The sequence below is a fragment of the Neovison vison genome, chromosome 8 (assembly GCF_020171115.1).
Source record: "Neovison vison isolate M4711 chromosome 8, ASM_NN_V1, whole genome shotgun sequence".
NCBI classification, from domain to species: Eukaryota; Metazoa; Chordata; class Mammalia; order Carnivora; family Mustelidae; genus Neogale; species Neogale vison.
This window is the reverse complement of record NC_058098.1, coordinates 80,965,080-80,979,334: the sequence shown is the minus strand read 5'-3', so window position 1 is coordinate 80,979,334 and position 14,255 is coordinate 80,965,080. Positions and strand designations below refer to the sequence as shown.

Here is a 14,255-nt window from a genome sequence, read left to right as displayed (position 1 = left end):
AAATAAAACATCCTGAGGTTTGTTTTCTTCTTTCACATTTTACATGGAATGATATGCCAAGGGAAAAGTGTGAGTGCAACAGGCACCCATATCACAAACTTCTCCATAATGGGCATGCATTCGCCCATTGGATCAACATCTTTCAATTTATTAGCATGACAAAGGACACAATTATTTTGGATATGCCTGAATGCAATTTTCATTAACTTTGCAATGATTTATTAACAAAAGTGTCAGGAATGTAATAAAAGCAGCAGGACTCCTCAAAATGCCAAAATAAAAAAAAATGAAGAATACAGCAGAATTTCCCAACACGCCTTACGGCATCAGGTCAATAAGGTTGCCTGATTCCATCAAAAGCATCACCATGGTGAGTGAACTCTGCAATTAACAAAGAGTAAGCACAAAAAATGCTAATATCTCATTTGAATGTAATTATGCACAGATTACTGTTCACTGGAACAAGAAAAAGGATTTTAATTGTCATCCAAAGTTACATGCAAACCCTGGATTCTAGTTAACTTCTTCTTCTTTTTTTTTTTTTTTTTTTGGTTGAGGGGTTCATGTGAGAATAAAGCTTACAGTTCACAAATTCTTGTGTTCAGGGACATTGTAAAAGGCACTGCCTTTGTTTAAGGGATACAACTTGCAAAGTTTTAAAATAACATCATTCCATGTATGTTGGCAAGGTTAGTTTGTAATAAGTTTCACCATCGTTTGCATTTTAATACTATTTGATCTCATTTACATGTTTAAATTTGTTCCTGTAATAAAATTCATTAGTATGTTTATCATAACCACATAATGAATATAGCCCTTATGTAAAATAAAAAATTGAAAGTACATTAGAGACATTACAAGCTGTTTGAAATTACTGTGCTTTGCATATTATACCTTATTAATTAAATTATAAATTATTTATTTATGTATTTCTTTAATCAGGGGCAAGCACTAGAACAATATTATATTAGTATAAGAAACACAATACAACTCAAAGCTAATTCACACGTGGAGCAATTTCACGTAAACGCATGCAGATCCATTTTGCCACGGGTGGTGAATGCCACTCCCCCTGCTGAGCATCAGGGGATGTGAAACTCCTGTTTAAAGGAGAGTGGAGGGCAGAGGGATTAGCAGTGTTTCTTGTGCAAGTTAAAAATGCACTTGTTGGCATAATATCTCCCTTTGCCTTCTCATTTTATTAGTATAATTAGGTCAGATATGCAGATAGAAGCAAAGATTGCATCATCAAAGGAGCTGATACCATGTCCATTTTATTTGGAGTCAATGGTAAAGGAAAAAGTAATCTGTTCTTTCTTCCTTTCCTTTGTCAGCAGTGATAGACAATATGGATGAGAGAGAGAGAAAAGGAGAAGAAACACTATATTGAAAAATAAACTCAAATTTAGGGAAACGAGCACTAAGTACACTTGTCTCATTCATTTTTTAATCATTTTTTTAAAAAACCATATGCATTGGGGCACCCGGATGGCTCAGTTGCTTAAAGGACTGCCTTCGGCTCAGGTCATGATCCTAGAGTCCCAGGATTGAGTCCTACATGGGGCTCCCAGCTCAGCAGGGAGCCTGCTTCTCCCTCTGACCTTCCCCTCTCGTGCTCTCTCTCTCATGCTCTCTCTCTCTCATGCTCTCTCTCAAATAAATAAAAATAAAATCTTTTAAAAAATTAAAAAAATAAAAACCATATGCAGAACATCTGTGATCTCTTTCTTCTTATGTTCACATCTCTCTTTAAGTTAGTTTCCTAATCCCTGGTTTGAGTGCACTGGTCTGATTACAGGCTCAGCCTATGTCTATACATACAACAGATTTGACTGTTTTGATAAGCAATTATTTCTGTCTACGTGGTCAAACATGATGAGCTTCGCATAGTGCCGTCAGCCCTTAAAGAAGCCTGCGGAGTCAGGGTCGGAGAGGGAAGGGCACGTCAATTGCATGGTGTGGAGAGTGCCTGGATTTTAGAGTCAAAGTAGTCTGGATTTTTTTTTTTTTTTTTAAGATTTTATTTATTTGACACAGAGAAAGCAGGGGGGTGGGAAAGGGAGAAACAAGCTTCCCGCTGAGGGAGTAGCTTTCTCCATGTGTGGCTCCATCCCAGGAACCTGGGATCTTGACCTGAGCTGAAGGCAGACACTTAACCACTGAGCCACCCATGTGCCCTGAAGAGGTCTGGATTTTCATCAAAGCAGTCTCTTCTCCTTCCAAATAAGGATAATCCTAACTCACAGAGTTGTTCTGATGATTAAATGACATTAATTCTTTTAAGTGGTTTAGCATGGCTACATAGTAGGTGTTCAATAAATGTTCATTCCAGAACTGTTTCTTGCAGGAACACAATCGAACAACACACCAGAATCTCCTCATAATTGCACAAGCCTGCATGGCATCCTGGAGCTCATTTTTAATAGCTGTCAGCTTCTGATACAGGAAAAAGCAAGCTAAATACTGAGAAGGGTAATGTTCAAAGCAAATGACAAAAGAGACTAATACAAGTTAGTTCTAAATATTTTTCTAAATCATAAAAATAACTTTATTTTCTTCATGGGTTTTAAGTTTAGTGTACAATTCCCTCCCATCTCAGTTTCCACAATTTGGTAAACACCAGAAGAGAAGAGTGGGTGGGGAAAGCAGTAGCATCAAGAGATGCTGCAAGATGAGGAGAAGCCCACTACTGTGAGTGTGTTTGGTTGCTAACTTAACAGGGTCTTTGGCAGATTGCTAAAACCAAGACATATCTGTATTCACTTTTTCTTGGCACCCAGCTAAACCTTTTTTTCTGAGCTATTCTGCAGTTAGACGAAGCCATGTAACTGAGTTCTGGCTAGATAGATAGATAACTGGATAGATTGAAGTGATACATGCTATTTCTAGACCTGGTCTCTAAAAACTCCTACCAATCTGCCATGCTATTTCTTTGTCCTCTACCCTCTCTGAGGGATAGAAATGTACCAGCCAAGGACACAAAGTCTTCTGGAGACAGGGTGGGGAGGGCCACTGCATGGAAAGAACCTGGGTTCCTAAATGACTGTGTGAGGCATAGCAACCCCCATCCTAATCAGACTGTATCAAGAAGAAAAAGAAAACTTTGTTGTGTTCTACCACTGAGAATTTAGACTTTCTGTTACAAGTGTTAGCCCATCCTGACTAGAACTTGGTCGTCATGAAAGGTGGGTAGTTTTTGATTTTCTGAAAAACTTCCTCTTCCTGAAAATATAAGTCTAGATACAATTAATTTAATTTATGTCAGGAAAAAAGAGATACCCTCAAATTATTTTTAGATTTTAAATGAAATTTGACTAAGATAATACAATTCTTTCTACAAAAGAATTTTCTCTGGTATGATTCTCTTTAATACATGGTTTTTATTTTTAAATTATTTTTCATTAAAAGATAGTTGGCATATAATAATTGTGTAAGTTTAAGGTGTATAATGTGTTGCCTTGATACATGTATCTATTACAATATGATCATCTCCATAGCATTAACTAAAACCTAGTTACTATAGGTATTTTCTAAAATAATAAATCTTCACTTAAACACGTAAGTATATACTCTGTTCTCAAGTAGTGTCCTATATGTAACTACAGGACAAGTAAATTAACCCTTGAGAAAGGGATAAACCAATATACATAGATGTTCATTATAGAGAAATTAGATTCACTGAACAAAAGGTTTCATCAAAACACATGTTTCTAATCAGTGTGCTCTGCTTTCCTGAGGGCAAATTTCCAGCCAAAATGCTTCATTAGCAAATAATCAAGACACCCTTACCTTTGTACTACTTTTGATCAGGGAGCTGTCAGTGGGCTACATATAAAGGATGGATAAACCAAAAACACTGAACCATCAACTCTAAAATCAATAAATGAAATAGAAGCATAAGTATGTTATGGACCCACTAAGTCAGAGAACAAACAATGTGGGATGCCACATGGGAAAGCAATGTCAATAGAAAGGAGAAACAAAACTGAATTTTATTATATTTCTTATAATTCAGTAGGTAAGGAATCTCCAGATGGTCTAATATTCTATCAGTTGCTATTTTGATTAGCACATTAAAAAATCTTAAAATATCATTTGCACCTGTCAATATTGGGTATAATATACAACATCTTTTATAGTCTGTGTGCATTTTCTCTATGTTTTTTAAAAGCACCTAAATAGCCTTTATTGGTTATGGTCTATTAGCATGAGGTTAAGTGTTCTTCCAGAGTAAGAGCCTAAAGGTCCATTCAAAATTTCGTTCAACTTACTTTACATGGTAGCACCTCACAATTCAGATGTTTATTAATAAATACCTGTGAAGATAAATATTATGGTGTACTCACAAGAAAGAAGGGACAAAGACATATGGCTTAGTTCAAATGAAGGTAAGCATTACAAGTAATTTAAACCAAGAAGCTGAGCCTATAGGCAAGAGATACAGAGTGACATACCTAAATAATTGAAGAAAACATAAAACAACATGCATAGAACAAATAACTTGCCACCTCGACTCTTTATATCTAATTATATGTAAAAATGGTATGAGATAGTCAGAAGGTCAAAGAAAAATAAAAGTAGGGCAACTTGTGTTTGTTGAGCACCTACTATGTAACAAGTGCTCTCATTCCCGTGCCCCCACAGAAAGATGTCTTTTCAAGGGTACCAGTGACCTCTCCTAGTTTTCCATATCCTGCCTGGACTTCTGCTGCACTGAACCCCAGACGAATGTGTTTGCCCAACTCCCAACTCATAGCTTCCCTGGGAGGTCCTAAAAGCTTCTCAGATTTTAAGACTGTTGACTGGGGATCTTCCTGCCTTCCCTCTGTTCCTGCCACAGACTGCTTCACCTTAGCCAATAACAACTCTCTCTTTCCAGATCCTCAGGCCGAAACAGTTGGTCCTTCTTGACTCCCATCCTTCCCCACATCCATTCCAGCAACAAACCTGTAGAGTATATGCAGAATCTAACTGCTCCCACTTCCACGGACACCAGACTTCAGAGGGAGTTCTCCTTTTAGAAAGAGATAAGTGATGTCATTCCCCTGCTCAAAACCTCCAGTCACACCCGGGGTAAAAACCAGGGTCTTGACAATAACCCACCAGGCCCTGTGTGATCTGGCCTCCAGCTCTCTCCCTGACTAGATCTTCCACCTTTCCCCACATACTCACTCCTCTCCAGCTATACCAGGCTCCTTGCAGTTTCTTCGTACACTGTAGGAACACTCCTACCTTAGGGCTCCACACCTGCTGTTAAACCTACTTAGAACATTCTTGTCAGTGAGACTTTTATTCAAATCTCATCTTTTCTGATGACCTTATTTAAAATTGCTATCTTTCTACTTCTTGCCCTAGCATCCTATATCCCCTTCTTTTCTGACCTATTTTTATGCATAGCACATATTACATGTCACTTATTTTCTTTATTGTCTGACCTCCCCCTCTAGAGTGTAAGCTCTATGAGGGATATTTTTTTCCTCTATTTTGTTTTCTGCTTTATTTTCAGAATCAACCCAAGAAACCCAAAATGCTTGGGAGAACTATGTTATCTTATTTAATTCAAATGGATTTTTTTTTAAAGATTTTATTTATTTATTTGATGGACAGAGATCACAAGCAGGCAGAGAAACAGGCAGAGAGGCAGGCGGGGGGGGGGGCGGGGGGAGGGAAGCAGGCTTCCCGCTGAGCAGAAAGCCCGATATGGGGCTCCATCCCATGACCCAAGCCGAAGGCAGAGGCTTTAACCCAGTGAGCCACCCAGGCACCCTTCAAATGGATCTTCTGAGTGAGGAATTATCAGCATTCTCATATACTAGTTGAAAAAACTGAAGCTTAGAAAAAATAAGTAACATTCCAAGTAGCAAAGGGGGGAAAAGTCTTGGTCTGGACAAAAATGGACAAAAGACTTGGCCTGCCTTTTGAGACATCTTGTTGTCTCCATCACAGTACCTGCCTTCACATAAAAGAAATTATACCTTATTTACTTGCCCACTTGGGTGCTAAAGTCTAAGATCAGTCAATTATTTTGTTGTTTTATTGTTCCCCTTCCCTAATTCATTTTGTTGAGTTTCTTGGGCTTACCTGAATTTTAAAAACTATTTTATCTAAAAATTAAAATAGTATTACATCAAATTTTTAAAAATATTTTCTTCAAAGTTTACACAAAATCTAATCAGGAATAGAATTATGATGTGAACCAACTTCCTAGAATATGTCTGAAATTTATAAAATGTTTCCTTTGATTTCATGCTATAAGAAAAAAAAGTCTGAAAAATAAATTTCATGGACTGCTCATAATTTGGATTTTTTCCCCAGTCTCCCTGCACTGATAATTTATTTTTCATCTAATAGACACATAAAAAGAAAAAAAAAGAAGGGACAAGAATAGAGGAAGGAATGGAGGGAGAGAGAAAAGCAATGTTCTACTTCATAAATGGGTAATAGTCATTCTTACTCAAATCTGTATTCCAAAATTTAGAGAAAATTTAAAGAGTTCTTCAAATAGATTTGGGGACCTTTACAAACTATAATTCACTTGAGAGAACAATTTGCACGTGTGCACACACACGCTGCACACATTTATTTTAAGCCATGTTGAACATTTACAGATTTCCACTGTTCTTTGTGATTCTGAAATTGGCATCTCTTATTATTAATGTATTGGATATTATTCCATGAAAAGAATACTAAATTTAGAGATGAAGATTAATTCCTCAATCTTAGATGTTTAAACAAAGTTAAATATAATTTTAATATAAAAAATAACATACCTTCTGCTAACTTCTAAATATTAAGTTTAATATATGAAAACATACTCTGATGAGTAAGTTTAAGTCAGGATGGTGAATTTGAAACCACATATATGCCTCTTACAAAAGCCAATTGCTTCTAAAGGGATCAAACATAGATGCTAACACTTAACAATAAATAAATAAATAAATAAGCAATACCTTAGCAAAGTCTCAAGTCAAAGTAACAACCGGCATTATTACTTCTAAATCTGGGAATGATTTTTCAATCCTCAAAAAGGGCTAGATGAAAAGATATTAATTCTGATTCATCCCCTGTTTGCCTCCTAGTCATTTTAGTGCTCTCGCTACACAGTGAAAAGCCTGGACCAGCTGCATCTGTTTCACCTGGGAACTTAGGAGCAATGCAGCATCTCGAAGCCATCCCAAAGCTACTGAGCCAGATTCTTCATTGTAGCAGGGTCCCCAAGAGATGCATAAGCACATTAAAATTCGAGGAGCATTTATGTACACTATTGAGCAAAATATATTTGCTTAGTTATAAGAATTAAACTACCTTGGGGCACCTGGGTGGCTCAGTCGACTGAGCATCTGAGTCTTGATTTCAGCTCGGGTCATGATCTCAGTGGGATTGAGCTGGGCTCAGGCTCCATGCTCTGTGTGGACTATGCTTGTCCCTCTCCCCTCTGCTTCTCCAACCTGCTCCATCTTCACGTGCACCCTCTGAGATAAATAAATAAAATCTTTTTTTAAAAAAATCAAACTACCTTTGCACACACACACACACAAAAAAAAAAAAAAAAAATGGGTGTAGGAATCAGCCACCACAGCAGTGATCTATTCAGAGAAAGAGAAGAGACTATCTTGAGGACCCTATTTATTTGCTTCTCATTTTGTATAAAGAGTAAATGCTAATGGGGAACCTATATCAGCAATTACGGCTTCTTGAACATTGACTCAACTAACCTGAAAGCAGTTTTGAGCTCTGCCAAGAAGACCACCATTATCACTGAATAAAAATAATTTCATTCTCAAGTCTAACATTTAAATGATATAAGATTCCAATTTAATTAGGACAACAATGTGAAGCCAGCTCAAATAAAATGCAGGGACAATTTTCTAATGGATTTAAATTACAAGCTTGTGACAGACTATGACAGATGACATATTTACTTTTCATACGAGCTAAACGAATACCTTAGATAAAATGTGCTAAAAACACAGCAAACTTGGAATTAATGAAACCGTTGATAATATATTTTTAAAGAACACTTTCTCTTGTAAAGGAAAATAAATCTGCAAAGCCAAACAGTTAGTTAAAATGGCAAAATCCAATACATTATTGGAGCTTAGTAATGAGTTGGGAATTTGACCTTTCTTCAGAAATTGAAGATGCTCTAATCAGAATTAGCCAGGTGCACACTGGGGTCAAGCACCATCCAGAAGTTTCGCTAAATAGCTTCTATCTTGCCTCTGATCATAAATGCTTCAGATCCCAGGCTTTGACATCTCAGTGACTTCAGTATTGTGGTTAGGCAGCTGCCACTTATTTCATTTTCAATGCACCAAGTTTTGCATGCCTTAACTAGGGGCCTTTTGGCAAAATATTTAGTCTAATAAATTCATGATCTAGCATTTTATCTTCCTTATCATGGCCTTCATCTCTTTAAGAAAGAGAGAATTCAAATACGACTGCAGAAACTGAGTGGAAAATGAGAATATAAGTGTACACATGCTTGAAGACATCACAGTGAACTAATGACTAATTACTGTGCAATTGAATACTAATGGAGAGACTCATGAAATCAACATGAACAGGAAATGAACTCAATATGACCAATGGTTCCACAATTAAAATCAAATAAATGCCTAGTAATAGAAAGACTTAAAAGATATTACTACAACCAGTCAATTATTCTTCGGGTTATACTCTACTAAAATAAGCATAATGCCAGGTAGAAGTAGCTAGCTGGATATCTTTTGAAAAGTTAATGTGCATCTGAAATATGAATTATAGTACTATAATTATCTTCAAATTAAAGTATGTAAAACTAGTTCAATAGCAAGTCACTTATTAAAGCAAATCAGATAAACATGCATTTCAGGAAAGAAACTTGAGAGGTTAACTTTCTAGGACCTCTTAATTAATTAATTGTCACTCCAAATGTTTAACTCTTTAATCCTGGGCAGTCCAGTCAGAAAACTGTCAATACGAAGCAAGCTTGGGCATTGGGGAAAAGGCAACACACAAATAAAACAAACAAATTTAAAGAGCCTCTACCTCCAATGCCTAAAGGGGTAATAGCAATTATAAAAATTGATTAATAAACTTGTCACCACTTTTAAGCAAATTGCATGCATATTTCCTTTAGTTCTATTTCATTTACTTCTTTTCCACGACCCAATGGCTGAATAACACAGATTAAAATAAACTGCAATATTTTCTCTTGAAAAGTCTACTCACTTATCAGCTGTGAATCTAATCAAGGACCTAATAAGTCCATAATGGTACATTTGCTTCCCAGGAGAAACCACTGTTTCTCATCATTCCAGAAAATACCCCCTTGCAAGGTGCAACCAAGAGCCGCAGACTCACTGCAACAGTCTAATAATTTGATTGGGGGCCCTTAGGCAGGGATAACTTAAATTACAATTAGAGAGCCTTCACACTGCTAACATCTGTGTACTGAACCACTGTATACTGATTAAAGGTTTTTAAAAGAGAACTACGTACTTCCCACATTAGAGACGAGTCTAATTCTAATGGCCCTCATCCTTGGTATGTAATACTTCAACATTCCCTGCTGAGATTCCTGCTCATGAATCCAAAGAATGCATACCCTCGGTGATAACTGTCTTTGGAATGTCCAACAAATGCTCAGGCATAAATGGGCAGAAGGGCAGAGCCCAGGGAAGGAAAAGAAAGCACTGTTCATTTCATCAGTCTTCCTGTGTCTACTTCCCCCTGACTTTGTGGCTGCGTAGTTGAGGTGTTTTTGTTTTTGTTTTTCTGTTAAAAGAGTAATTCTAAGGAGAGGGTCAGAACTCAGAGAAATTGCCATGGGGGCACCAATTAATGAAAGTTGACATGAATGAGGACACGCACACTGCATCCCTCAGCGTCCTCCTGCCTTGTTATTAAATGAATCGTGCATGCAAGGAGAACGGAGCAAGAAGAAAGCAGAGCCACAGAGCTCTCCCCCAACACCCTAGCCACTCTGCTCCTTCTCCTCTGTTCATTAGGGACTTTTTCAAGCACATGGCTGCAGCAGATGTCCCTGAGAGAACATTTTGTCCCCCTGCATCCAGGCTCAAACACCTGGGCTCTGACATGACGTCCGGTGGAGGCTATTTTCTTTTTCCTTTTTTAAACTTTCCTTTTATTTGGTTTGCATACAAGGCTAATAATGAGGTTTAAAAAACTATACACAATCAGTATACAATTACACTCATCGGGAGCCTGACATGTAATTTCTGATAAACCCGTATAACTATGAGCAGCAAAAGGAACCACGGAGCGCACACAATGTGTGGGGTCATCAGAACACAATGCCAACACAATCTCTGCGTCATGTCTTGTTGCATAGTATTAATCAGTGCAAACATTGTTTGGGAAATGAGAGGGGAGAGAAAGAGCAGTTTCCCAGCTGCTACTGCTTTGCCATCAAATCCGATAGTTCCATCTAGTATAAGAGACTTCAGTAATAAAGCGCAGAACCAACTAATGACTCTTGAGGAGTCTACTTAAACTGTTCAAAATAAAACGAAATAACCCATCCTTATATATAATCCCAACTCTCCCAATAATTTCACATTAGACATTTCTTTAGCAATTTGTTTATTTTCATAAGTTTAGGAAATGTATTAGCATCTTTAACAGGTACAATAGGTGGGTATTGAGTATCCACATTATCTAAATGATCAGTGTTCTAGGCTAATCACTACAATTTTGATTTATTTCAAATTTTCGAATCCTACACATTGCAACATAATTATTCTTCTGTTGATTGTTACAGGGAAAGGATACAATAAGGTTTCATTATGAAAGAATTACCCAGGACCGTAAGATGACAGCCCAGGTCACTGGGGAGCACAATGCAATACTATTGTCAATACTATTGATATGTCTTAGGAAAAGTGAGTCTGGGAAATGCAGAAATGTCACAAGCTTTGTTTTGCCTTCATTTTAATAGAGCACAGAATGACCTGTATGGGAGGGGTTGACTACTTCAATTAGGTTTATGCTATTTTCAATAGGCGCTTCCAATCAGTGCATTTAGCTGGAAAGCAATTCCTGACTTTATTATTACTGTTGTCATCCTTAAAATGCATTCTATTTATTTTTTTAATTCGCCAGGAGGGGCGAAGAGAAGACGGGAGCAATAAAGAAAAGGAGCCAGTAACATGCCCTTAGGGACCAATAGTGAAGGGAGAAGAATCACAGGAGAAGAGAAATAGGAGATGAAAATGAAAGACGTATCTTATTAAACCATCATAATTAAGAAGTAATAGCTATTCATAAAGAGACCCATGCCCAAAGGCCTGAAGATGTCTACAACAGCAAGGGCAAATGTTTTTTAATAGGTAATAATCAACAAATAATCTACATTAAAAAACAAAAAGACCGCACAAGAATGAGAAGGCAGAGTTCTATCTTCTCACAGGCCTCCTGCCTCCCGTCTGGTTTAGGGTGGACAAACCAAAACTGAAACTAACTAAAGAGAAGAAAAATTGGTGACTGCTTTTCAAGTACACATAAATTTTGGCAAATACAGAGATAAAGAGCATTTGATAATAGAGCACCTTGTTCCATATCACCTGTAGCTTATATTAGGAAATGGTCCCTGCCTCTGAACCCTGAGATTACAATTGCCGCTAGAGATCCAAGGGAATCGGGGCCTGATGATGAAACTGACCCCATATTATTCATTTCGGCACAAGAGTAGAATTAATTGAATAGATTTTTCCCTTAGCTCCTGGACTTTAAGTTAGCTGGACCTAGGAGTACTGACGAGACAAATCTGAAGGGAAGGAGAAACACATTTAGTCCTTGGACACCCCCTAGTGTCTATGCGAGCATGAAACCATTACACAGGTATCCCTCCCTTTCCTGCTACATGGAAGGACTATCAGGTCTAGCTCCTAAAGATGAGGACCCAGGACTCCAGCCCTGTGAGGTATCTGCTGTCCTCTCAGGCCAGGAATCAAGATGTCAGACTCAAAAGCCCTCTCAGATACTTCTAAAATTTCGGCTTCTCGTTAACTTCGTCTCAACGTGGCAGACTTTGTCTCAGGAAAATGTGGAAAATTATGGGTGGAGCCAGGAGGGGTCTATAATTCGCACCTCCCCCAAAAAAGATGAATTTCACAGTTAATATACAGGATGCAAAATGAAAAAGAGAAGTGGAGGGAAAATCTATTTCAGAGAATATATGGTAGTTTGTCTTTATATAGATAACTTGTGAGTGTTTGAATAAGTTCTGTGATGTATTTATGTTTACCGATGTGATTGGATGTGAATACTGAATAAAGTCTGGGAAAAACTGCTTGCTACTTCTCTCAGTCAGCGGTTCTTTAAGCAGTATTTCATTTGTGTGATGAAGATATAATTTAAAAGTGGTGTGGAAAAGCTTCAGTGTAAGCACCTTTGAAAGTTCCCACACAAATTGTATGTGATTTCCTTTCCATCTAGGTAAATTAATTTTTGTGTGTGTGTCCCAGAGTTATCTATGGACTAGGCTTTCTCTATTAAAACGTTGTTAAAATTATGAAATGTTACCATGAGTTTCATCCATGGTCATCTCAAAAGTATAAATGTGCCAGAATGTCATTACTATATTTGCCTATTGTAAATACCCAAATTTGCCCCAGTGTGCACAATTCTAGGAAAAGCATCCTTCCATATGACTTACTGGAACTCCAAGAGACACTTCTTCATATTTTCCTAGTTTTTCTAGCATAATGCTTTCCCACCAACTGTTTTGGGGAAGCAGTCTGCCATCCTATTCAACTTTGAAGGCTATATTACAGAGCACTTTTTCCTGCTGCACCTGGGTAAGCTGCACCCTCCATGAGATCTGACTCTTTACAGATTCACAGAATTTTAAAGGGCAAGACTCCTCAGAAACCCCCTGATTCATACCCTTATTAAGAAATGGGGGGGAGGGGTCACCTGGTGGCTCAGTGGGTTAAGCCCCTGCCTTCGGCTCAGGTCATGGTCCCAGTGTCCCAAGATAGAGTCCCATATCACGCTCTCTGCTCCCTCGGCGGGAAGCCTGCTTCTCCCTCTCCCACTCCCCCTGCTTGTATTCCCTCTCTCGCTGTGTCTCTCTCTGTCAAATAAATAAAATCTTTAAAAAAAAAGAAAAAAGAAATGGGGAGGTCAGAGTGATTACATGACTTGCTCAGAGCCACATGGCAAGGTTGTGAGAAGGCTAGAACAAGAACCCTGAAGTCCTACACCCAGCCATTTTTGGTTACTGATGCTTCTAAGTGTAAGAATGCATCCTGGGAACTTTGTAAATGTGAATTTAGCACCTGTGTCAGGAAAAGAGAAGCCTGATTCCAATATTTGTACCCTCCACATAGGGGAAATATTCCCTAAAAGGTGAAGATGTCTGGCCAGCTCCTGTGGCACATATCCAAGAAGATCATGACAGTGAACTCAACAGCTCTCCCTCCCTTGACTTTTCATCTGCAACTCTGATGACTATAGAAAGAGAGAAAGGAACCAAGGGGAGGAATGTCAGAAACATCGTGCCCCCTCTGACTACCACTAGCACCACAAGCAAGCATGTGAATGAAACAGTTTTGTTCCTTCCCCAGCAGGAAATGCTACTGTTTTAAATACCAAACAAAGATAGCTCTTGCTTCTGGTTACAGCCCACACAAAATAAACTTATTTTTAAAAAGGAATCTTGGCATATGGTAACAAAACCTATATAATTCTCTTGATCTTTAATCTCTATGCCAATGTCTTTTTTACAGATTATGGCCTCAACCCCTGACAAATCTGCTTAGTGAATTTTTGGCTGACAAATCTGGCAACACAAACGCTGTCTGAAATACATTCCAAAGGCTAAACATTTTCATAATAGCTACTTTACATAGCCTAGTAGGTTTCCCTTTAGGACACCAATTAGATTTTTTTTTAAAGTGACAGTGTTAATTTTTATGATTACACACAGAACTGAGATTTTTATTTAATACACTGGGCCTTCTTTTAAAGCTTTTCAAGGGTATCAACCACTTTGCCAACAGACGGGTGTTACAGCAGGGGTGATTATAGTAATTTTTCATGTAATTGGAAGTCACCATTTGGTTGCTATCTTTCACATGCTTGTTGACTCATCATATAATCCTTTATAATGGAGGTTTGTTGTATGTCACAAGGAACGTGCCAAGCAGCCGGGAAATAACAAACAGAGGAACCCCCTAGCTGGTAGGGACCACAAAAGTCTTTAACATCTGCCCAGCTCTTTAGACTGCAGTAAATTTTACTTAATA

At 37.9% G+C, this 14,255-nt stretch overlaps 1 long non-coding RNA gene across 1 annotated transcript in view; it reads right to left on the bottom strand.

The window, feature by feature from the left end:
• The window catches only part of LOC122915706, a 245,670-nt gene extending 240,468 nt beyond the window's left edge, over positions 1–5,202 (bottom strand). Inside the window, exon 1 of the long non-coding RNA XR_006386079.1 lies at positions 5,173–5,202. This is a non-coding gene — a long non-coding RNA (uncharacterized LOC122915706). The remainder of the gene's footprint in view (positions 1–5,172) is intronic.
• Between the last annotated feature and the right edge of the window lie 9,053 nt (positions 5,203–14,255).